Source organism: Pleurodeles waltl, chromosome 4_2 (genome assembly GCF_031143425.1).
Source record: "Pleurodeles waltl isolate 20211129_DDA chromosome 4_2, aPleWal1.hap1.20221129, whole genome shotgun sequence".
NCBI classification, from domain to species: domain Eukaryota; kingdom Metazoa; phylum Chordata; class Amphibia; order Caudata; family Salamandridae; genus Pleurodeles; species Pleurodeles waltl.
The window spans coordinates 472,598,615-472,623,895 of NC_090443.1; the positions used below are offsets into that span (position 1 = coordinate 472,598,615).

Here is a 25,281-nt window from a genome sequence, read left to right on the forward strand (position 1 = left end):
GTTGGCCCTGCAAACGCACTGGAAAAAGTCAAGTCAAGTTTATTATGTTCTGTAACTGCAACGGAGGGCAAAATAAAGTAGTACATAATTCTGTTAAAAGAAGAAACAAAGATAGTAAACAAATTAAACTTTGAAAAACAAGTCTATTAAGCTAATACAAAGTTAAAAAACACTTAAAATAGTTAAAAACTCTAGCACAAAACATTTCGTTAGGCAGAATAAGTAAGGCTTGTAATAGGTTAGAAGCAGTACTAAAAGAAAAGGTAAGACAAATAGTGCGCAGCCACCTACGCCGATAGGGCAATAGGGCCAGGCAGGTTAAAACAACATGTTTCAAATCTTGAACGCCGTTATGGCATAGATTACAAATAGCGGAGGAGCCAAACCATCTTGCTTAGGGGGAGCTGCTCCTGTCGCAGCAGGAGTCAGAATCTTCTCACCCCATGAGGCAGGTTCCAGATAGGGTAGGGCTGTGTGACCCTTGGTCTTAAAGAATTTGATATTGCATGAAAACTCTGCCTATGTGCACATGCCTGGCTGTCCTGGCAGAAACTCACCGCCCAAGTTGCTTTCCTAAGTGTGGATTTAAGCTGTGCTGGAGAGAGAGTAAAAATTTCAGAAGGATCTAATTGTAGATGATCCATGGCATATAAAAAATTCCTGCAGATAGTATATTTTACTTTATGACCGGCTAATATTTATTTTTTAAGCAGTGACCGCAAAGAGTTGCTGCTGCACATCATCAGATTAAACATCCAACGAATTACTGTGGCCAGGCCTTGAATGAAAGAGCTGTGCACGACAAACTCAAGTCTTAATAATGGTGCTGAAAAGGTGGAATTTACAGTTAAAATATTCCTTAAGATACATCCCTCGAGTTTATCGAGAAAGATCCACTTTGATACCGCAATATGCTCTATACCATACAAGAGAGATGGAGGTATCTTCGCCTGATAAACTTCTAAGAGATGTTTAAAATGCCTTCTGCCTGTTGCCCTATATAAGGCATTCAGACAGTTAACTTGAGATTGGGCCTTCCTTTGGTTGTGCTCAATATGTTCTCTATCTTTAAGATTCCCACAGACAATTTTACCCAAGAATGTGTAAGAGGTTACTCTTTCGAGGGGTTGAGCTCCCAAGAACCAGCAAAAGTTGCTGTACTTGAGTCTTTTATTCCTGTGAAAACACTGAATTTTGTTTTTTGAGCAATTTATTTTTAAGAAGTGAGCTTCAGTGTATCGTTCAAGGGCTTGTAATCGGTTATTAAGACCCTTTGGGGTGCGATCTAAAATGATTATGTCATCCACATAAAGTAGACATCATAGCGATTCACCTCCTAATTTAGGGGCAAAGCCCTTACATTGAGTTAAATGTGCGGGTAAATCTGAAAGATACAGGGAAAATAGCAATGGAGCCCAACATACATCCTTGTTTTAGGCCGTTTGTGTTGAAATTACATGAGGTAGACCTTGTTCGCCCCCTAACAAGTCTCTGCACCAGGTGGAGGAGTGAAGGGCTACCCCAAAGTCAAAGAGGATGCCAGGCATGCCTAGTCTTAGGCACTTCTTCCATAACAAGCCCCGATCTACCTTATCGAATGCTGTAGAGAAATGTATAAAGGCTGCATAGATCAATTCCCCCGCAGAGAAACATATTTTTCATTAATTACTTGCAAAACAGAGATATTGTCAATTGTGCCATGATTTCTCCTGAAGCCAGACTGCTCTAGGGGGATAATTTTATATTTTCTGCCCAATCATTAATCTGTGACAGTAAAAATTTGGTGAAGATTTTTCCGACCGCATCCAAAAGTGCAATCTGGCGGTAATTCTTAGGGCAACTTAGATCCCCTTTTTTATACAAAGGGACAATGATGCTACCCTTCCAGGATTAAGGGACATTCCTGGCTTTGTAGCAATGTTGATACACCGGGAATAAAATCCTACACCAGGAGGATATATCTTGTTTTATTATCAGTATTGGAATTTCATCCGGTCCCATCGCAGCTGAACAGCGCATACCTTTTATAGCAGCCTCAATTTCTCTTAAAGTGGGATATGAAGATGAGGAATCGAGACTGGTTGGAGGAAAATCCACTGTAGTCCCATTAGAAGCATAAAGGTCAGACAGAATAGTCTACCAGCTTAGTTCGCTGATAGATATTGGGAGGGGCCAGGTTCTTGTACCACACCCCTCTGCAATCAGGGACCAAAACCGCCTAATGTGGCCGGAAGAGGCTGCTTCTCTTACTGCAACCCAGAATCTATCTGTGGCATCCTTTTTTAGGCGCACTCTTAACCTCCTTCTCCATCTTTTTAAGATGTCTAGCTGGGATTGCCTCACAGATGTATAGTCCCAATGCTGTTTACGTATAAGAGTATTAATTTCTCTATTTAATAAATAAAAGGGAACGGGGATTGAAGCAACCAGTTGCATAAAACTGGTAAAACTCTCCATTACTTTTCCTACCCAGCTATCAAGATCATTCAGGTTACTTTCTAGGATACCTTTAAGCCCCGTAAAACTACTTGGGGACCAATATGTTCTTCCATTTTTAACATTCAGCTGGGGGTGCCCTGCTAAACTCCATGAATCGATAAGTTGCGCCTCCAAGTCAAGAGATACTACCAAAACATTATGATCACTAAGTGTAGTCCGTAAAACTATTATATCCTTTAACAGGGAGAAGGACTGATAGTTTGTTACCACATAGTCCAAAATTGAAGCACCCCTGGGTGATTTATGAATACAATGGGCTGGGAAATCAGATGGGAGTCTACCATTAGCAATAATACAATCATTCTCTCTCAGATACTCAAGCAAAAGCTTCCCACGCTTATCAAGCCTTATTTTATGTGGAAAAATACAAGGAGGAAGCCCAAATGCTTCCTCCTTTTCTTCATCCCAAAAGGATGCAAGTCCCAGATTGGAAATCTTACAATTTAAGTCTCCCACCATGATGATTTGTGTTCCTGGATCCTTGTCACAGAGTTCCTTAATGTAAAGGAATACCTTGGCTAGAAGATTATTAAAAGGGACACCAGGAGGGACATAAGAGCTAATCAGAGTGAGGGAGGTTATCTTGTCTCCTGCGCCAATGCAGTGTAGAGTTACTGCTAAAAACAAATTACTTGGATCCCTAAAGCATTCATGCTGCCAATGTAGTCTGTTTGTCAGCAAAAGTGCAACTCCTCCCTTTGCATGACCCCTCGTTGAGGGGGAGGCCTTACAGCAAAAGGAATAGTAATTTTTTGAATCGCAGCTCCCCAATAGAGCAGGTTTCTTGGAGGCAAATTATATCAGGATTTAAGGAGTTCAAAAAGTCAATTCCCCCCCTTGTACTTTATACCTGCCACATTCCAAGATATTAGGGTAAGCTCATTGCTACATTGATGGTACTGTTAGCCTGGAGTTTGTGGTAGAACTACTTAATACTGCTGGTAGCCATTTCCAAGAATGGGGATTGATGCTCAGATCAGAAGGTGGACAAACCGGGGAATCCCTAAGTAGTACTTCTCGACCAAATGCCCCTATGTGAATTTTTAAATCTGGATAAGTGCGAAAATTAGTGTCATGTTTAACAAGGGGGATGACTGAGGAATCAGGGGATTGGCGGACCCGCTTGGTTGACCTTAAACTCGTTTCATACAAGACAGGAACTACATCGATATCTTTACATTGTAAAGACTTTACATTACTTAGGATTTTGTTGATAGTCATTTTAGAGAAAAAGGATACACGAGACAGGGGACCAAAATTAGTTGTCTTCGAGGAAACCAAACGTATATCCCTACTTTCATTCATTCTAAGGGGGTCAATATCAAAAAAACATTTTAACAATTGAGATTTGTTAAGAAAGAGATCATTGTCAAATAAAAGTATAAAGTCTAGAGTTAAGGTATCCTCAGGGAAACAAGCCTGTCCTCTTCTGGTGAGTTGCAGCCAAGTCTAAGCGGGTATAAGTCCTGTAGTGGCTTCAAAAGATTGTACTGAAGGGTTTAAGGATGACTTAATTGGTTGAGAAATAGTTGGCTCACTAGCCGAGATTAGATTGACCATTTCAGGGTTGCTAATGTGTGGATGGGGTTCGCTCAACGACAGGGAGACAGTAGATGCAAGGCGAGGATGTAGAACTGGGGCCTCCTGGTTTAAAGGATCTTGCAGGCCAGATTGGTCTTTGGAGAAACATATCTTTCTCTGACATTTTTTATGATGTCTCCGGATTGATTTTTTGGACCTTTTGACTTTTTTCCTTTTACACGGTAGAGGCTGTACAGGAGTACCCGGGGTCCTGGTCAAGATATTTATTTTTGCCCTTGGTCGAGCTTTAAAGATTGGAAACATAACAGTCTCAGGATTTTGGCAGGCTGGCTCCAGGTCTGTCTCTGTTGAAAAGTCTCTTAATATGAATCTAATAGAATTGACTGGGCTCTCAATTGGCGTAAGATTCATAGGAGATAGTCCCACCTACGGTGCACCGGCCTGGGGGCAAAAATAGGTACCAAGGGCAGTTTCACTGTTTGCGATAGTGTGGTACCGTGCTAGGAGGTCACTGCAATTCTGCGTGAAAAATCTAAGATTTACTCCGTTGCCAGTTGTCAAGTCTTTTAGGATGGACGTTACGGAGTCAAGAATACAATCAGATCCACCAACCATTTTTTCTAAAAGGTTCAAAATAGAAGATAAAAATCGCTCTAAGCTTAAGAGCGAAAAGGAGACCAAAACATTTTGATCAGGTTTACTATTTAAAGGGTTAACGTTTAGACTCAGGTTAGGTGTTGTTGAAAGATGAGAACAAAGTGAGGAATGGTTGGAAGGTGTGCTACTAAAACGTTGCAGACCCATGGATGGGGGTAGAAGCAATGGCGAGGGAGATTTTGCTTCCTGGTGTGACCCATATCTTTGGATAAGTTCAAAATCAAGATCAGGGAGGGTGAAGTCTGCAGGAAGATTTTCCAGGCTGGTACAAGGAAGAGGGGCGTCAATGCCAAGTTCAAGAGATGAAGCTTCCTTTACAGAGACCAAACTGGTTACATCATGATTTAATGGTGGGATTGTACTTGGAGAGGGCGAAGAAGCTTTGCAAAGAGCCGAAGGCTCAAGGGTAAAGGTAGATGTGTGAGACGGGGCTCGACTCCTGTTTGGGTCCGCTAGAGTATGAGGAAGACCTGGTTCCTTGAAATAAGGACAGGAGGAAAGTGGTTCTTCCAGTGAGGGAAAACCCTCACGATCTGAAGAACCAAGCTTTAAAGGATTGGGAGGGGCCTTCTCTTTGTCCCATAGGGAAACATTTTTATTGTGGCACTTTAGGCCTAAGGTATTTGTGACTTTGTTACACTAGGGATTAGATTTTGTTTTAGAGCAGGATCTCCCCAAAACCAATAGGACGGATCTCAGTTTTTTTTTGCAGTCATTGTGCCCCACAATACAATGCTTGATGATCCACTTATTTTGAGATGTAAAATATTTAAGGTAGTGATAAAAAAGACCAACAGTACATTGGAACTCCTGCGGTGTTTCTAAAACCTCTTTGGGCACCAGGCGACTCAACTCTTTGCCGAGCGGGCCCAGAGAATTTCTCAGTCCGACTGTCCAGATGGAGACGAGGGCACCTGCTCCAACTCCTTGGAGATGTAAGATCAGAAAACGTGATCAGAATTTGAGTGGCCAGTGGTGGGCAGGTGGGTCCTATGGTGGGGCAGCAGGCCTGCCTCCAACCTCTTGTGGAGTGTCCTGCCAATGACTCTGATTCTTCTTTATGGCCACCAGTGGATGGATCTTGCTGTAGTAAGGAGTGGTCGGCCCCCAGACGTTGCAGTCTTTCAGGCCACCCAGAAAGCAGCTAGGGTGTGGATGGTGCTTTCGGGCTGCATTCACCGCTGCGCCTCAGGGCTACCTTTCGACTGGGCTTCCTTCTTCTGTGCCCAGCAGCCACAGCCTGTCTGGCCTCCAAGCCGCCAACCGCCACGCCTGTCCACCAAGCGCACCGAGAACCAAACGCACACCGGATTGTGCTGGACCTCCAGGCCCACCGCCGCTGTTGCATTTTTCCGGCTTGTCTCCGATTCAGCTGGATGGTTGGGGGAAGAAAGCCAGAGGAAGCACAGGAGTGCCAAGCCACAGCTGGCCCGCTGCTGACCCGATCCGCTCACACAGCTGCGGGCTGCACGCTGTGAGAGTCCCTGCGAGAGACCCCCGCCTCTGTCTCTTCAGCAAGAGTTACTGCTTTCTGCTTCCTTCGGTTCCGTCAGTTCTGACCTGCAAGTGTTGAATGTGGCACTGCAGAGAGCCGGGCAGCTTCTCTCGCAGCTTATCTCATGACTGCGGCTCCTGTATGCCACTCCTCAGACGCTACTTTTCACTCCTGGGGTACCGGCACTACCGCACTGCAAAGCTGCAAAGAGCCAGGCAGCCTCTTTCGCGGCTCACGGCTCCTGCCTGTGTGGTGCTCCTTAAAAGCTGCTCCACTTCTGCGGTTCCGGCACTATGGCACCGCGGTACTAGAAGAGCTTGGCAGCTTCTCTCGAGTCTCACGGCCGCAGCTCCTGTGGGCCGCTTCACTTCGGCTGCTTCCACTTCTGTTCTCAACTTCAAGGCACTCCCCTCGTTTCAGTTACAGAGTAACAGAGTCTCTGTCCCTCACTGCAGGTGGCCAACTCCCATTACGATTTATGACTAGACCCCTCTATTTTTTACATGTTTTTAGGGACTGCAGTACCACACTGGGGCTGTGCTGAGTGCCACCGTTCTGGTGGCTGGAGCAACAGGACCATAAATCTTTCTTTTTTTAAATTTAATTTATGGGAGGATCCTTTTCAAATCCCCACCATATGTACCATGGGGTCAGGCTGTGCTCATACTGCCCCCTTTTGTGCTCCTTATGTTTTTTCGAGACACAGGGACTGAGCCCCTGAGCCCTATAATGGTAGCAATTTGTTTTCAGATGTTAAGGTTAAAAAACACAGATCATTTCAGTACCGCAGAACTGGTACAGTCTGCAGTACTGAGGTCAACTAGAGAAAAGGCTCCTGCAGCCAAGCACAAGCAGCTGTTTTTATGGAAGAGCGGGACTACGGCTGTACTAACCATTCACAAACATCTAAGGTTTTCTGAGCGTTAATCCCTACATGTCCAACCCCAGCTCTTCTTTACAGCTAATTTCTTTAAAATGGCTAATGGGATTTACACCAAATCACAAAAAGCATGCTTTGCAATCTCAATCTAATTTGATTTAAATCCGTTCAGCCATTTTTTCTGTATGGGAGAGCAAGTTTACTGATGGGAATTAAAATGGAAAATCACACTGTTGCGACTTCTTCCTTTTTCTTTCCCCTGCTTTACGGATCTGCGCAAAACTTTCCATAAAGAATTCAGAGTGCAGTTTCATCACAGTGGTAAACTTATTAAAGAAACAAAAAACATTCTTTCCTATGGAAAGTGTGACCGACTGATACTGTTTTACCTAACTGTTACTACACTGGCGCTAGCGCCATCAGTGTATATATATATATATATATATATATGTATATATATATATATATATATACACACACACACACACACACATTCATATATACACACACACACATTTATGTGTGCGTGTACACACAAATACAAACATGCATACACACACGCAAAATGCGATTGTGCTTTTTAGACTCCTCTTCCCTGCACAGAGATTCCATGGGATTAGTTTACATGGGGGATCCTTATGGGGCGCCTACACAACATAAAACTGCGAAGGCAGTAAAAGTCAATAATAAGGCGTTTTCCACCTCTGGGTTCCAAGTGATATCATAGACAACCTTAGTTTCACTGTGTTGTAATGTCACTGGGAATGCCTCCGTTATTCACTGCTACCTCCTAAATTCTGTACACAATTATGATGGAATTGACTACACATGCAGGATAAATGTCTCAAACCTAGCTTTGCTCAAGTTGTCTGTGGTAACATAGAACCATTCCATTATTGACAGCTATCTCTCTATAATGCTATATATAACTGTTGGCAGATTCAAAATGTATACAGCTTAACTGGCTCAGCCAAAAGTAATCTATCAAGTTCTTATATCTCAGTTCAGCTCTATGGCCTTTTTCATTTGTAGCTAGGTGAGGACAAAGATCTGAAATATTCTAGATAAAAATCTGAGAGGCACAGAAGATTGAACCAGTAAAGAGTCATTTTTTACGTCTAGAAAATATTGAGCATGTCAGAGATAGCAGAAATAAAATGTTCCAGGAGGAAGCCCAACCCTCTATTCGGCTTGAAAGGAAATTGTGGGTTTCTTGCAGTACATAAACAAGTGAAGATGTGATGTTCTGGTATCCTTAACAGCTCGTTTTTTAGGTCGAGTCTAGCAGCGCCCATGCGGTGCTCTCTCGACATACTGTAATCTTACTCTGTGGGTTTTAACCACGCCCATCTCATGACCATCACTTTCATTCGTACCTGGCCTGCTGTTCAAAATTCCCTTGATTTCATAGGTAAATGTGTTACGTTTGTCCTGCCTTGAGGCTATTTTGTTACCGCCTTGGAGACTGACCCTGTTACATGGATTATTGGATGATCGCCATATACCTTAGTGTGGTGCACTACTTTTTTCTTTTGCTTCTACGCTTTTCGCTCGTTGGCTATATGTTGTTTCTTCATCTTCCTAGTTTTTGGGCGTGCCGCTGTTTCTTTAAGGTCGTGTCTTTGTGGGGTCTGTGCCCAAAGGCTGCAAGCTGGGAGACGGGATTCTTTTTATTTATGCATTCTTTTTTTTAAAAGACTCATATAGTGCTAGCACGATCGGAGGAGCGCTTTACATGAGTACCACTTACGTACAAGTTTGGCAGTTCATAAATATACAAACTGACACATTTTAAACCGAAGAAAAAACAGAAATCCTCAATGCGGCTCTCCCGACACAGCAGGAGAGCAGATACTACAATATTGATTGCACTCAGGAAACTTACCCCATACTGGTTGGGGCATTTCTTTTACAAAACATTTTTGCACATAACTCAACCTGTGGTGGTCCTACGGCAATGGGACCATCACCAAAAAGTTTAGCACAACACACTCTTTCTGTCTGGGCCATCTCTGTGTCCCCACATTAGGTTGGGGGGACCCCAAAATAATACCCTCTCCCACCATCCTTAAGCTCGCTCAGGGCTGGAACGTATGTTTTACAGATGGGAGTAAATATATAGCTACACTACATTACATTCTGCCATTCTGTTTTCATGTGGTTATGCTCTCCAGCCATAAGGCTAACCATATGTTTACATGACCATGTTTCTTGCAAATTCTATTTTTATTGTGGTGCCCTCTAGGGGCTGTTCTGAGCATTACAGACTAGTGCCAAGTGTATGAAGGAATGCACAAACACATAGTTTATATCTGGTAAAGGTTTTTATTGGGTTTACATGATGATTGTATATGTTTTATTGATCTCTCCTTATTGCAATTGTGACTATGATTCATGCCAAAGTAACATCCTTATCGCACTATGATGGTTTGAACACTCTTGATATGCTTGGGTGAACCTTATATGGGGTAATCAGTGGTTGCAAAATGTCAGCTATGATAAGTTCCATCTCCCAATGTAATGTACTGCATGGCTAAATATTTATAAGGTCCCAAAGCCAAAGCCTATTGCCTATGCCAATGCTTGTTTTAGTCTGTCCTGGTGAATTCATGTTTTCGCGAGGCATGGGATTCAAAATGGACCTGGGGATAGAGAGTTGTACATTATTTGGGGTGGTTTCTGTTTGGAGGATAAGATGTATCCCTTTGGCTAAATTCCTGCCTTTACAATCATGAGCCATAGGTTATAATCTCAGCTTTGGCAAATGACAAGAGAAATGTAATGTTCTAGACAAATCACTTTACCTCTCCTCCTGCCTGCAAATGAAACATAGTGTGGCATATTCACATAGGTATTTTAAAGTATGAAAAGCAGTACTCCTGTAGTAACCTTTTACATATTATCAGTGCTTTACATGGTTAGGTACTATTAGGTACCCAGCACATGCACTTATTTAATTTGGAAGGAATAGCATCAGAACTGCTCCACTGCTTTTAATGGGAGAGTACCTGCACTACTCATCAGCAAAGAGGTACTCTGGGACAAGGAGTACATTCACTTCTTTATTTCCATTTCAAGTAATGCAAATTATTACGTGCCTTCATGCATTAGCCCCAAACTTCTAAAATGAGACGAAAGTGTGAATATTCAGGATATATTAATATACAAATAGTACAACCAGAAAGGACTGTATACTCTTTTCACTTTTAGTAGGAAGGAGGTGGATGTATTGGGCTGATTCAGAAAGGCATTTAACATAAAAGTACTCATATTGTACTTCTTTCAGTATTACTGAATGTTTTTCTGAATTGACTCAATTATATCAAATTAAAAATGTGTTGTTTAAAACAGTCCCACGAATCAACACAAGGACTACATTTTGAGGGATAGATAGTGCACCCTTTATATCTACAATAATATCTCAATTATTATTGGATGTTGGTTATTCTTATTCTTTAACTACATTTATTCACGTTTATCAATTATATCAAACACTTCTAGAATGTAGAATCAGTTTAAATAATTTTTTGGGGTATAAATTCCAATGTTATACAAATATCCAATACAAAACACACTGTCCTCATGTATACTCTTATCATAACAGACAGCTCACTTATAGTCGTTTTTTTTTTATTCGGCCCGTCTTAAGGTAGTCCGTTTGTAAACTCAATGAACCAATTTCCTAATGTCTGTATAAACCACATGTAATCTAATTAGGCTGGTGATCCTCGGGTGCGTGAGCGCGTCTAGCCTTATTTGATCTTTGATAATTTATTTATAAAGGGGCGCGTTAGAGGTTCGATGGACCTTTTGACTCTGCTAAGAGTGTTCCCCCATGGACTCAAATTTTACTCAAGACCTAACCAGCAACAATTAAAAGTGGTTTAACAAATCATTATCAGAAACTCTGAGTCAGTAAACTTTACACACCATGGCCCATGTGGCCATGAATAACCACACCTTTTGGTAAAGTTAGAAAGTTTGTTTCCCTAGATTAACAATGCTAACGTCACGTAAAGTAATCTTAACACCAAATGATAAACATATACGAACAACACCGGTTCACCAAAGCGGCGGAAAAATCTCAATCTAACCAAAGCATTTATCATTAAACATTCGAGAGTTACCATACAAATTAATACCAACAATAACTGAGCAATAGAAATGGCATACATCTAGACAGGTGAATAAAAGTAATCCTTGGTTAATAACATTTGTTTGAAAATGGACACACTAACTAACCCTCTGATTCAAAGAGCATGCTTGGCTTTCATGCAAAAGAAAATTAGACAAGAGTTAATTTGGAAAAATCTAGCTATGTCTTTAAAAATAGTGTTTGGTACCTAAGAGAAAAGAACAAAAATCTGTAACAAAGACAATTTCATTTCATTATACTTCTCCTTAAAGGATCTGCAAGCAGAGACTTATTTGTCAGTTGAACATCTGTCTGGTCAGCATTGGCAGGGGAAGTGAAGGGGATTGGCTCAGCCACGATTGGGCTCTAAGTTAACTGAACCAACTTAGAAAAGACTCAAACTAAGGAAACAGAATTAATAGCATTAACATTCATTAATAGCTGTAACTACGCAATGAGGCTAAAAGGCTTGGAAGAAAGGGTATCTGGAACTGAGCTGTTCCTGACAAGTACAGCCAGGATAACTCAAATCCACAGAAGTAATTTTTTGAGCCGTCATTAGTCAGAATGTCAGGTGTTCATGGTAGATCCAGTAAACATTAATTCTTAAATCTGTGATATAGCTAGACAGACTTTCACATATTGATGATTAGCACCTCTTCTCCCGTTCCCATCACCAATTTTCATCAAGTAACTTTAGGATGCAATCATAACTCCAGTCAGTGAAACCATTGTCATGTCCTGGGAACTTCAGCTTGTCACGCACCAAAGATACAAATGTATCTGTAGCTAGTACATCACATTACAGCAGACAGTTCTCACAAGAAAGTTCAAGACATCAACTAACTTGACATTGCAACATTACAAATCTATTTGGTCATCACTATGTGAACAAAGAACAAGTGTGATTTTCTGCTGTGACAGAAAACATTTACGAACATTTATTTATGCCATGAAGCTTAAAATGAGGCCTTGTCGACTAGTCCTATAATTTCACAATTACTCTATGCCTAGTAAATTAAGCAAATACATTTAATTAACATGTTAGTATGGGCCACTAATACATGTAATTCTGTAGGTGCATATTATTTCTAAACAGTTAGTATTATTTATTTATTAATGTCGTACACGTTATGATTGCCACCTAGGTGGGCATATTTCTAAAAAAACTTGATTTCTCTATATTAGTACACTTCATGTAAATTCTTAGTTACTAGTCAATGCAGATTTATTATTAATTAATTCAGCTTTCATAGGTCGAAAATCCTTTTCCATTTGTTTTGGACTCCGTTTTTAAAAAAAAGTCAACGTGCCTCAGCCATCTAACTGCCAGTCCCCTCAGGACTATATAAAGAGTGTGAATCCTTTAGCTTTAACGTTTCTTCAAACAAAATGACAATAAATGTAGAAAACTCATACAAAGTGGCCCTATGGATGAAGCAATCACCACTCCCAACTAGAGTCTTTGGCTTCCAAGGTGAGTTTATTGTCTGATGGCATAGTTCGGGTGTCTGTTGTCTTCTATGTTTCATAAGAGAAGCATCAAGTTGCAGCTACAAGGCATGGCAGTATGACAGCACAGCTACACCTAAAGTTGGGAGGGGCCCGTATTCCAAAGATAAAATGATGTGCATTGGCCAACAACCCAAGCCAGGGAGGTCATTTCCTTCCCTTGCCCCTTTGAGGCATCTGAGCACCATCACATGCTCGGAGTCCATACTTACTGAAGGAGCAGACAGAAGCACACATATCCTTTAGAACAATGCTTTGATTGTGGCATCAGCTGCAGAGGTCTAGGCTCTTTGTACCGTCCTTTCCTGAGGATAACTCCCTGGTTTATCATCCAATCCCAAGGGCAGAGCATCACTTTCAGTTCATGGGAACCAAGGTGCACAAACTCTGGTCGCAGGTGATTTGGTGACATAGGCCCTCATTACGACTTTGGTGGTCTTTTTGCAAGCCACATTATGACTGTGTCAGATTTCCACCCGAAATCGAGTGGAAACCCGATAGCAGTCAATCTGGCAGTCGACGGGGAAGAGGCGGTTCCCGGTGTTGGAAGCGCCGGGACACATCCCCTCCCGGACAACCTCCTCAACGGATGATGTAAGAGTGAAGGACAGACAGACTACAAGACTGCCCGCTAAACAATACACAACTATAGAACATGCAATGCACAAAAGAATGCTATAACTGATGACAAGAAAAATGCAAATGGTAAGCTTCTGATCAAGTTGCTACATCTCTATTGACAACAGGCCCTTGGCATCAGAAGACTACCTCCCTGTAGGACCTATGGTTTTTGCTTTTGTGGAGAGGAACTGTTATAATATATCTTACCTGAAGTATAGCCCCAGACTCATGCATGCCAACACTTTAAAAGAGGAAAGTGGGAGTTTAAAAATATATACCTCTGCCTGGCAAAACCAGGCCCGTCCGATTAACCATAAACAAAATTACAGTTACGTGTTTTGTGTAGCTGTAACCGCCATCCGAGGACCACTGGGCCGAAGACGGTTTCCGGTTCACAAGTTATTCATTCGGCCTAGCTGCCTTGTCGCCACACGGGACCTGATTACCATCATCTGGCTCCTATTAATATCCGCTTGCGGGCAGCATGCCTTTGCCACCACAGAAAGAAAAGCTAACATGGCGGCCTCACAAAGGGAAGACTGTCTTGCCTCAGACTCCTGGAGCGTTCTAGAACTCTTAATGATACACAGCTCTGTAGGTTCATAAAGATGTAACCTCAGCAAAGAAACCTGCAGAATCACAGCAAATCGTTCAAGTTACACTGGCAAATCACAGGGCACCTAGCACAAACAGGTGCATGGCATGTTTTGAACTACTTCGCCAGGAAATACCCACAAGTGATATGAAATGCATTTATACAGCACACATTCTGCCACCAGCAGGGCTCTGCATCGCTTTAGCAGCTTTATGACCTAGTTTCGAGCATTTCATCGCTGTCTGTTATTATTTATGGCATGTCGGCGACAGAGCACCAATGGTTCATGTTTTGTTGTTTATAATTGCATATGCTGGAAATTTGTTGGATGTCCTTAGGGCACAGGTTCTAGATCAGAACTGGTGATCTCTACAGGGATGCTAAAGACCTCCTTCCAAGCAGTGCCTGAAATGGAAAAATAGAAGTGCATGTACTCTGTGTCAGAATACCTGCTTGTTTCTGAAAAGTGCCGGTACTCTCCAATGAAAAGTATTACTTTTTTCTTGAGAAGAGCAGGTACTGTGCCTCTCAAAATAAAAAAGTGCCGGTACTCGGTATTGGACAGTACCGGCCCATTTAAAGCACTGCTCCCACGGCCAAGATGCATTCCTAAATAGAAAGGCTAGCCCGGACGGGATGAAGGACACTTGCGGTACAGTATCTCTCAGGTTTTCAAGTGTAACCTGGAACGTGCCAATCTGTTCAGAATTTGAAAGGATGAAATTACGACGATCTAATCCAAGCCATTTCGCAAACACTGACTAACATATGTGCTTAGAACCTATTGGTAGATAGCTGCGCCTGCAGCCACCAGCCGGAGCTCAATAAAGATAGGTTTATTTTTAGCAAGATATATACAATTTTGGCGACAGATTAGGCCATCGTTTGATAAGGTATGACACTCAAGAGGGTCAGTTAATGTCATTGGAGCAAGGAGGAGTGTGAACAGTGAGAAAAGATGCACACCATTCTGATCTGTACACGATTCTGCAGCTTTTGACACCCAGAACCACTGCACACCTCTACACATTCAGCACAATCTTAGCATCACTTTAGCAGTGCCTACCTGATTCTCTACTTTCTATTCCAATCGAGCATCACCCTCCTGAGGCTTGATTTACTCCGTACTCACGGTGGAAAAGTGTCAAAATACCTGGAGGTGGAGGCTGGAATTCTGCCATAGGTGTCATAAGCGTTCTGAATCATGGTGTGGTATTTGGCTTTTGTTTTATTGTGTATTGTGTTTGCTTATTGTAACTTATTTTGTGTTGCATAGTCTGGAGGCTGGTCGTTCTAAGTTCTGGAGTCTTAAAGCAACTTTCAGTCCTTTGCAGTTTGTGTGCATTTCTGGAACTGGCAGATTCTGTCCTATGGTCGTGACCTCATTTTTTGCAATAAACTCTCATGCGAACCAGCAGCCTCCTCATTATCCGTACAACCCACGCACTTCCGCTGAAGCGGTGACAAACCTCACCTTGAGGTGAGCATTAAAACATTGCTAAGAACAAGAACAAGAGCAAGAGTGCGGGCTTCACACATATGGAGAACATGCACAGGTCCCACAGAGGTAAAGCAAGCGTCCCTTACACAATGTGTATTGCGGGCAGGAGCAGCACAAACTTCCCACACACAGCACAGGCAGCAACAGAGCAAACTTCAGTCACATCACACAAAAAATATGTATATCATGGGTGGCTGTAACGCTTGTCTCACAGAAAGTGAACAGCTATAGCAGAATGAGCGGCACTGCAAGCTTCCCAAACACAGAAGTAGACTACAGTCTGAAGCAGGGAAAGGTTTCCTCACACAGACAGGTACAACGCACGAAACCTTATTGCAAACTAGCCTCACACAAATCAAGTAAAACACAGGCAGCATCACTGCAGGCTCCACTCACGCACACTAGGTAAGAGCAGGGCCAGCAACGATGGCGATTGCACTTTAGTGTATATTAGATACATCACAGGCATCAGTATGGCAAGCTTTCTTCACTCAGAGAAGAGGTGTTCTAGGGTCAGCAGTGTAAGTTTATACGTGTGCTGCAAGGTAATCGTCAATACCCATTAACACTAGAATAACCACTAATCCTTGGTTCCGGAGCAGCATGCTGTCTGGCATAAAGCGCTTCAATGCCTTGCCCCGGGTAGCAGGCACTTTATAAATGCAATTACAATACAAAATATAATGCTTACAGAAACAACACACACAACTATCAGGTGTAGCATGTGCACTAGCAGTGTATGTTTCTCTACATCTGCAGCATGGGCAGCAGCACAAGCTTCCCTCACACAGTCAGCTACAAGGGCAGCAGTAGGGCAACCTTCCCTCACACACAGGACTCAGTGAGTGCAAAGTCCCCTCGTACACAAAAGGGGACCACCACAAGCACTAGTACAGTCCAGCCCCTCGCACGCAGAGTGCCTTATAATCTTCCTGGCCGGTCTGGGTGGCAAGGAAATGATAAATCGCAGCAACGTTTGTCCCTCAGCTAAAGTGCTTTTTCTGCAGGAAGAGGTTTGACTTCCTTTCCCGTGCCCAAACCATGGCATTCTGCCAGTCACCAACCCCTGAAAACATGTGAATGCCAACTTTGTATTTTACTGTCGGTTAAAAATGTGCAGGTCACCCATGATTTACTTTACCCACCCCCTGATCAGGGGCTCAGTGGAATAATAATGACCGTTGTATCCTATAGCTATAGAATTCATAAAAGTGAGTTGGGCACGGCACGGGGGAGGGGGGTGGGGGAGGCCACTGGGCCAAGAGAGCTGCTTTTAGGGGTGGACGGGTTGATAGATCGTGAGCCCTTACGGAACACACACAGCTCTTCGAGACACACATAAACACTTTAGTGGTCCTCGAGTCCTCCTGGAGACGGCCGGACTCAGTACTAAGTGGCGCTCGCTTGAAGGCACCCAGTCCCTGCTGCACTAACCAGTAACCTGAGCGGTGCGTTCTTATCTGTGGCAGTTGGGACTGGTTGCTCCACTATGTAAACTTTCGTAGCCCCTTTCGCAGGCTGTCCCTCGCCCCAGGTCTCTGCTACTAGCACATGAACCCACTACGCTTTTTAGTAGGGTTGTGAGGTGCAAGTTACACACTGGGTTGCCAGGTCAGACGACCTTCGCCCACAGAACTTTCTTAGCGCGAAAACGGCATTAGAACTCACCAGAAACACTCGCGAGTTAAGCCCAGGACCAGGAGTCGAAGTAGTGCAGGCTGAAATTCGGGGAGCAGTTTTGGGGCGCCCCAGCGCAGGTTCTGCTGCAGTCTGTGTCTGGGGCCCCCCAGGTGCCCAGGGCTCACACGCCCTTCTCCCCCTTTGACGGAGCCGCTTGCTTTCCCTTTAGGAATGACTGCCTCGCTCGTTAGTCTCGAGCACCACCAGCCTCTGGTGTGCTCGTGGAGAAGGAGGAGTTTTCATGTTTTTTGATCTGAGCCCTCCCCTCGAAACCACTCCTATTACTTTCTCTTTAAACTATGACCGAATCTAGCATCTACCAGTGAAAGCCAACAGTGTGTGGCTGCTAGCTCCGTAACCCTGTGTATTTGTATAAAACTGCAACACTTACATAGCGCCTGTGTGTGGTACCGAATTGCTTGCCTATGTGGGTAGCATAGGCAGGAAACACTATGTAGTTCTGTTTGGGATGTGTGGTTGGAATGTACAGTATGCATTTTAGGACCTCCTCACTCCTCATCCCTACTTCTCATCCCTGCTTCTTTCCATCATCCCCGTTTCTCATCCTTCATCCCTGCTTCTCATCCCCACTTCTCTTCCACCATCCCTGCTTCTTATCCCTCATCCCTGCTTCTCTTTCCTCATCCCTGCTTCTCATCCCTTCTTCTCTTCCATCATCCCTGTTTCTCATCCCTGATTCTCATCCATACTTCTCATACCTCATCTATCAACCCTGCTCCCCATTCCTAAGAAGCAGGGATGAAGAATAAGAAGTAGGGATGATGAAAGAGAAGTAGGTATGATGGCTGAGAAGTAGAGATGATGGATGAATAGCAGGGATGAGAAGCAGGGATGAGGGATGAGAAGGAGGGATGATGTATGATGGATGAGAAGTAGGGATGATGGAAGAGAAGTAGGGATGATGGATGAGAAGTAAGTAAGGATGATGTATGATGGGTGATGTAGGAAGTTGGCTGTGTATGCACTATTTCAAAGTAAGGAATAGTATGCACAGAGTCCAAGGGTTCCCCTTAGAGGTAAGATAGTGGCAAAAAGAGATAATACTAATGCTCTATTTTGTGGTAGTGTGGTCGAGCAGTAGGCTTATCAAAGGAGTAGTGTTAAGCATTTGTTGTACACTCACAGGCAATAAATGAGGAACACACACTCAGAGACAATTCCAGGCCAATAGGTTTTTGTATAGAAAAATATATTTTCTTAGTTTATTTTAAGAACCACAGATTCAAATTTTACATGTAATACTTCAAATGAAAGGTATTGCAGGTAAGTACTTTAGGAACTTTGAATAATCACAATAGCATATATCCTTTTCAAATAAATCACATATAGCTATTTTAAAGCTAGACAGTGCAATTTTCAACAGTTCCTGGTTGAGGTAAGTATTTGTTAGTTTTTGTAGGTAAGTAAACCACCTACGGGGTTCAAGTTTGGGTCCAAGGTTGGGGGTTCAGAGCAACCCCAAAGTTACCACACCAGCAGCTCAGGGCCGGTCAGGTGCAGAGTTCAAAGTGGTGCCCAAAACACATAGGCTTCAATGGAGAAGGGGGTGCCCCGGTTCCAGTCTGCCAGCAGGTAAGTACCCGCGTCTTCGGAGGGCAGACCAGGGGGGTTTTGTAGGGCACTGGGGGGGACACAAGTTAGCACAGAAAGTACACCCTCAGTAGCACGGGAGCGGCCGGGTGCAGTGTGCAAACACGCGTCGGGTTTGTTGTTGAAATCAATGGGAGACCAAGGGGTCTCTTCAGCGATGCAGGCAGGCAAGGGGGGGGCTCCTCTGGGTAGCCACCACCTGGGCAAGGGAGAGGGCCTCCTGGGGGTCACTCCTGCACTGGAGTTCCGATCTTTCAGGTCCTGGGGGCTGCGGGTGCAGAGTCTTTTCCAGGCGTCGGGATCTGGGAGTCAGACAGTCGCGGTCAGAGGGAGCCTCGGGATTCCCTCTGCAGGCGTCGCTGTGGGGGTTCAGGGGGGGCAACTCTGGCTACTCACGGTCTCGTAGTCGCCGGGGAGTCCTCCCTGAAGTGTTGTTTCTCCACAAGTCGAGCCGGGGGCGTCGGGTGCAGAGTAGCAAGTCTCACGCTTCCGGTGGGAAACTCAGTTGTTTTAAAGTTGCTCCTTTGGAAACAAAGTTGCAGTCTTGGGTGAACAGAGCCGCTGTCCTCAGGAGTTTCTTGGTCCTTCTAGAGCAGGGCAGTCCTCTGTGGATTCAGAGGTCGCTGGTCCTGGGGAGGGCGTAGTTGGAGCAGTGTCTTTAGAAGGGGGGAGACAGGCCGGTAGAGCTGGGGCCAAAGCAGTTGGTGTCTCTGTCTTCTCTGCAGGGTTTTTCAGCTTAGCAGTCCTCTTCTTCTTAGGTTGCAGGAATCTGAGTTCCTAGGTTCTGGGGAGCCCTTAAATACTAAATTTAAGGGCGTGTTTAGGTCTGGGGGGTTAGTAGCCAATGGCTACTGTCCTTGAGGGTGGCTACACCCTCCTTGTGCCTCCTCCCTGAGGGGAGGGGGGCACATCCCTATTCCTATTGGGGGAATCCTCCATCTGCAAGATGGAGGATTTCTAAAAGTCAGAGTCACCTCAGCTCAGGACACCTTAGGGGCTGTCCTGACTGGCCAGTGACTCCTCCTTGTTTTTCTCATTATCTCTCCTGGACTTGCCGCCAAAAGTGGGGGCTGTGTCTGGGGGGCGGGCATCTCCACTAGCTGGAGTGCCCTGGGGCATTGTAACACGAAGCTTGAGCCTTTGAGGCTCACCGCTAGGTGTTACAGTTCCTGCAGGGGGGAGGTGTGAAGCATCTCCACCCAGAGCAGGCTTTTGTTTCTGTCCCCAGAGAGCACAAAGGCCCTCACCACATGGGGTCAGAAACTCGTCTCTCAGCAGCAGGCTGGCACAGACCAGTCAGTCCTGCACTGAACAATTGGGTAAAATACAGGGGGCATCTCTAAGATGCCCTCTGTGTACATTTTTTAATAAATCCAACACTGGCATCAGTGTGGGTTTATTATTCTGAGAAGTTTGATACTAAACTTCCCAGTATTCAGTGTAGCCATTATGGAGCTGTGGAGTTCGTTTTTGACAGACTCCCAGACCATATACTCTTATGGCTACCCTGCACTTACAATGTCTAAGGTTTTGCTTAGACACTGTAGGGGCATAGTGCTCATGCACCTATGCCCTCACCTGTGGTATAGTGCACCCTGCCTTAGGGCTGTAAGGCCTGCTAGAGGGGTGACTTACCTATGCCACAGGCAGTGTGAGGTTGGCATGGCACCCTGAGGGGAGTGCCATGTCGACTTAGTCATTTTCTCCCCACCAGCACACACAAGCTGGCAAGCAGTGTGTCTGTGCTGAGTGAGGGGTCCCTAGGGTGGCATAAGACATGCTGCAGCCCTTAGAGACCTTCCCTGGCATCAGGGCCCTTGGTACCAGGGGTACCAGTTACAAGGGTCTTACCTGGGTGCCAGGGTTGTGCCAATTGTGGAGACAACGGTACATTTTAGGTGAAAGAACACTGGTGCTGGGGCCTGGTTAGCAGGGTCCCAGCACACTTCTCAGTCAAGTCAGCATCAGTATCAGGCAAAAAGTGGGGGGTAACTGCAACAGGGAGCCATTTCTTTACACACGCCCCCCCCCAGCCCACAGGCCAGGAGACTCAGCCAAAGCTGGGAGAGTCTTCCTAGTCTGTCAGGCGAGGAAGAGTAGAGGAAATAGGCTGGTTTGTTGCAGGGCCTACTCTGCCTTACATCCTCCTGTTCAGGTCATGCCCTCTGGGGAACTGACCCACTTCCACAGTGATAGGACCTAGTCTGAATTGCTTCTTGTCTGTGTCTTTAATGTCTCCACCCATTCTCTCTATTTTGGGGTTAGAGGTATCCACCTCTGCTAATCTTATTTTAGCCAGGGTCACCCCTAGCTTACCCAAAGAGGTTACCCAGAGCTGGAGTAACCCCACCATGACCAACAGGGTCAGGGGGCCTAACTTGCTATTTGGCATGGGGTCAGACCACCATGCCAAGGATAGTGCAGCCATAAAGGCTAACACCCAGCAGAGGCCACTGACAGCTGTCAGTGCCCAGAACCACACCTTTAGCTCTTCACCTACAAGGGAAGGGGCTAAGTTACAGGCTTCTTTGGGTTGAAGGTGCCTGTCTGCTGTGTAAGAGTGGGGGGTTACTACATCTTGTAATAAACACCCTTCTTCCGCTCTTTCTTCTGTTAACTGAGGAGCCACCCACTCAGGTTTAACAGTTGCCTGACTAGCCAGGACTTCTTGTGGGTCAGGTTGGACTTTATCAGTGCCATTTTTGGAGTTCTCCCCTGCTGGAGCAGAATCTCCTTGGCTTGCCGGAACCTTGGCTAAAGGTTGGCCACCTTTCCTACTCTGTTTTCTTTTCTTTTTCTTCTGGGGCCTACTTGCAGTTACTGCAGGGGTAGCACCTCCAGAATCTTTGGGAGAGGACTGGCCTCTCTTGGGCTCTGACTAACCTCTGGGTAGCCATTTCCAAGGAGACAATCAAGGGGGAGGTCTGTACTGACTACCACCCTTCTCCAGCTAAAAGTCCCACCCACTTCTATGGGCACAAAAGCCACAGGCTATCAGTGACCCTGTCTGGGCTAACTCTTACTCTGGCAGTCTCACCTGGGATATACTGGTTTGAGAACACCAGCCTGTCATGCACAATAGTGTGACTGGCACAAGTGTCACTCAGGGCAGTGGCTGGGATTCCATTCACCAGTAGGTGGTGGAAGTGTCTACTTCCCTCTGGAATCTCCAACTCACCTGTTGGGCCCTTTTTCCAGTTGAAGGCTATGAAGACCTCCTCATCTGAGGAGTCATCCCCAATGGCTACACTGGTCACCCCTGGGATTTTGCTAAGGGGTTTGTTTTTGGGACAAGAAGTGTCCTTGGTGTGGTGCCCTGTCTGTCTACAGTTTTGGCACCATGCCTTAGTGGCATCCCAGTTCTTACCCTGGTACCCACCTTTGTTTTGGGTTGTGTCTCGGGGCCCACCCATCTGGTCTGGTTTTTGGGGGCCTACAGAGGACTCTTTTTCTTTGTTTCTAGTGTCACCCACTTTCTCCTGGGGAGGCTTTGTAACCCCTTTCTTTTGGTCACCCCAGTGGAAGTTTTGGTTACCCTAGTCTTGACCCAGTGGTCTGCCTTCTTTCCCAATTCTTGGGGATAAATTGGACCTAGGTCTACCAGATACTGATGCAACTTTTCATTGAAGCAGTTACCTAAAATGTGTTCTTTCATAAACAAATTATAAAGCCCAACATAGTCATGCACTTCATTTCCAGTTACCCAACCATCCAGTGTTTTCACTGAGTAGTCTACAAAATCAACCCAGGTCTGGCTCGAGGATTTTTGAGCCCCCCTGAATCTAATTCTATACTCCTCAGTGGAGAATCCAAAGCCCTCAATCAGGGTACCCTTCATCAGGTCATAAGATTCTGCATCTTTTCCAGAGAGTGTGAGGAGTCTATCCCTACACTTTCCAGTGAACATTTCCCAAAGGAGAGCACCCCAGTGAGATTTGTTTACTTTTCTGGTTGCATAAGCCCTCTCAAAAGCTGTGAACCATTTGGTGATGTCATCACCATCTTCATATTTAGTTACAATCCCTTTAGGGATTTTCAACATGTCAGGAGAATCTCTGACCCTATTTATGTTGCTGCCACCATTGATGGGACCAAAACCCATCTCTTGTCTTTCCCTTTCTATGGCTAGGAGCTGTCTCTCCAAAGCCAATCTTTTGGCCATCCTGGCTAGCAGGAGGTCATCTTCACTGAGGCTATCCTCAGTGATTGCAGAGGTGCTGGACCCTCCTGTGAGGGAAGCAGCATCTCTGACTATCACAGTTGGAGTCAGGGCTTGAGGGTCCCTGATCTCCCTACGTACGACTGGAGGGGGGGAATTCTCCTCCAAGTCACTAACTTCATCCTCTGGGAGGTCATCCTCAGAGGGGTTGGCTTTCTCAAACTCTGCCAGCAGCTCCTAGAGCTGTATTTTGGAAGGTCTTAGGCCAACTGGTATTTTCTTTATTTTGCAGAGAGACCTTAGCTCCCTCATCTTAAGATGGAGGTCAGGGGTGATGTCGAGTTCCATCACATTCTCTTCTGCACTAGACATTATGTTTCTAAAAGTTGGAATACTTTTTAAGAATCTAAAACTATCTCTAGAACTTAATTCAAACTTTCACAAAACATTTAAACTCTAAAAGAAATGCTAACAGGGACTAACACGAGGCCCTAGCAGGACTTTTAAAAATTTAGAAAAATAGCTCAAATTACAAAAATCAGTTTCTAATGACAATTTTTGGAATTTAGTCATGTGATCAGGTATTGGTTGAGTAGTCCAGCAAATGCAAAGTCTTGTACCCCACCGCTGATCCACCAATGTAGGAAGTTGGCTCTGTATGCACTATTTCAAAGTATGGAATAGTATGCACAGAGTCCAAGGGTTCCCCTTAGAGGTAAGATAGTGGCAAAAAGAGATAATACTAATGCTCTATTTTGTGGTAGTGTGGTCGAGCAGTAGGCTTATCAAAGGAGTAGTGTTAAGCATTTGTTGTACACACACAAGCAATAAATGAGGAACACACACTCAGAGACAATTCCAGGCCAATAGGTTTTTGTATAGAAAAATAACTTTTCTTAGTTTATTTTAAGAACCACAGATTAAAATTTTACATGTAATACTTCAAATGAAAGGTATTGCAGGTAAGTACTTTAGGAACTTTGAATAATCACAATAGCATATATACTTTTCAAATAAATCACATATAGCTATTTTAAAACTAGACAGTGCAATTTTCAACAGTTCCTGGGGGAGGTAAGTATTTGTTAGTTTTTGTAGGTAAGTAAACCACCTACAGGGTTCAAGTTTGGGTCCAAGGTAGCCCACCGTTGGGGGTTCAGAGCGACCCCAAAGTTACCACACCAGCAGCTCAGGGCCGGTCAGGTGCAGAGTTCAAAGTGGTGCCCAAAACACATAGGCTTCAATGGAGAAGGGGGTGCCCCGGTTCCAGTCTGCCAGCAGGTAAGTACCCGCGTCTTCGGAGGGCAGACCAGGGGGGTTTTGTAGGGCACCGAGGGGACACAAGTTAGCACAGAAAGTACACCCTCAGCAGCACGGGGGCGGCCGGGTGCAGTGTGCAAACACGCGTTGGGTTTGTCGTTGAAATCAATGGGAGACCAAGGGGTATCTTCAGCGATGCAGGCAGGCAAGAGAGGGGCTCCTCGGGGTAGCCACCACCTGGGCAAGGGAGAGGGCCTCCTGGGGGTCACTCCTGCACTGGAGTTCCGATCTTTCAGGTCCTGGGGGCTGCGGGTGCAGAGTCTTTTCCAGGCGTCGGGATCTGGGAGTCAGGCAGTCGCGGTCAGGGGGTGCCTCGGGATTCCCTCTGCAGGCGTCGCTGTGGAGGCTCGGGGGGGCAACTCTGGCTACTCACGGTCTCGTAGTCGCCGGGGAGTCCTCCCTGAAGTGTTGTTTCTCCACAAGTCGAGCCGGGGGCGTCGGGTGCAGAGAAGCAAGTCTCACGCTTCGCCGGGAAACGCAGTTGTTTTAAAGTTGCTCCTTTGGAAACAAAGTTGCAGTCTTGGGTGAACAGAGCCGCTGTCCTCGGGAGTTTCTTGGTCCTTCTAGAGCAGGGCAGTCCTCTGAGGATTCAGAGGTCGCTGGTCCTGGGGAGGGCGTCGCTGGAGCAGTGTCTTTAGAAGGGGGGAGACAGGCCGGTAGAGCTGGGGCCAAAGCAGTTGGTGTCTCCGTCTTCTCTGCAGGGTTTTTCAGCTTAGCAGTCCTCTTCTTCTTAGGTTGCAGGAATCTGAGTTCCTAGGTTCTGGGGAGCCCTTAAATACTAAATTTAAGGGCGTGTTTAGGTCTGGGGGGGTTAGTAGCCAATGGCTACTGTCCTTGAGGGTGGCTACACCCTCCTTGTGCCTCCTCCCTGAGGGGAGGGGGGCACATCCCTATTCCTGTTGGGGGAATCCTCCATCTGCAAGATGGAGGATTTCTAAAAATCAGAGTCACCTCAGCTCAGGACACCTTAGGGGCTGTCCTGACTGCCCAGTGACTCCTCCTTGTTTTTCTCATTATCTCTCCTGGACTTGCTGCCAAAAGTGGGGGCTGTATCCAGGGGGCGGGCATCTCCAC

The 25,281-nt window shown here is 45.1% G+C and overlaps 1 protein-coding gene across 2 annotated transcripts in view; it reads right to left on the minus strand.

The window, feature by feature from the left end:
- P2RY11 (purinergic receptor P2Y11) overlaps window positions 1-25,281 on the minus strand; it is a 143,545-nt gene that overhangs the window by 15,330 nt on the left and 102,934 nt on the right. Inside the window, exon 1 of one of the 2 annotated variants that reach the window (XM_069231809.1) lies at window positions 17,106-17,332. The exons of the other annotated variant lie outside the window; for it this stretch is intronic. The gene's annotated coding sequence lies outside the window, so the exon portion shown is untranslated. Of the gene's footprint in view, window positions 1-17,105; window positions 17,333-25,281 lie in introns of those variants that run through there. 2 annotated transcript variants of the gene reach the window in all.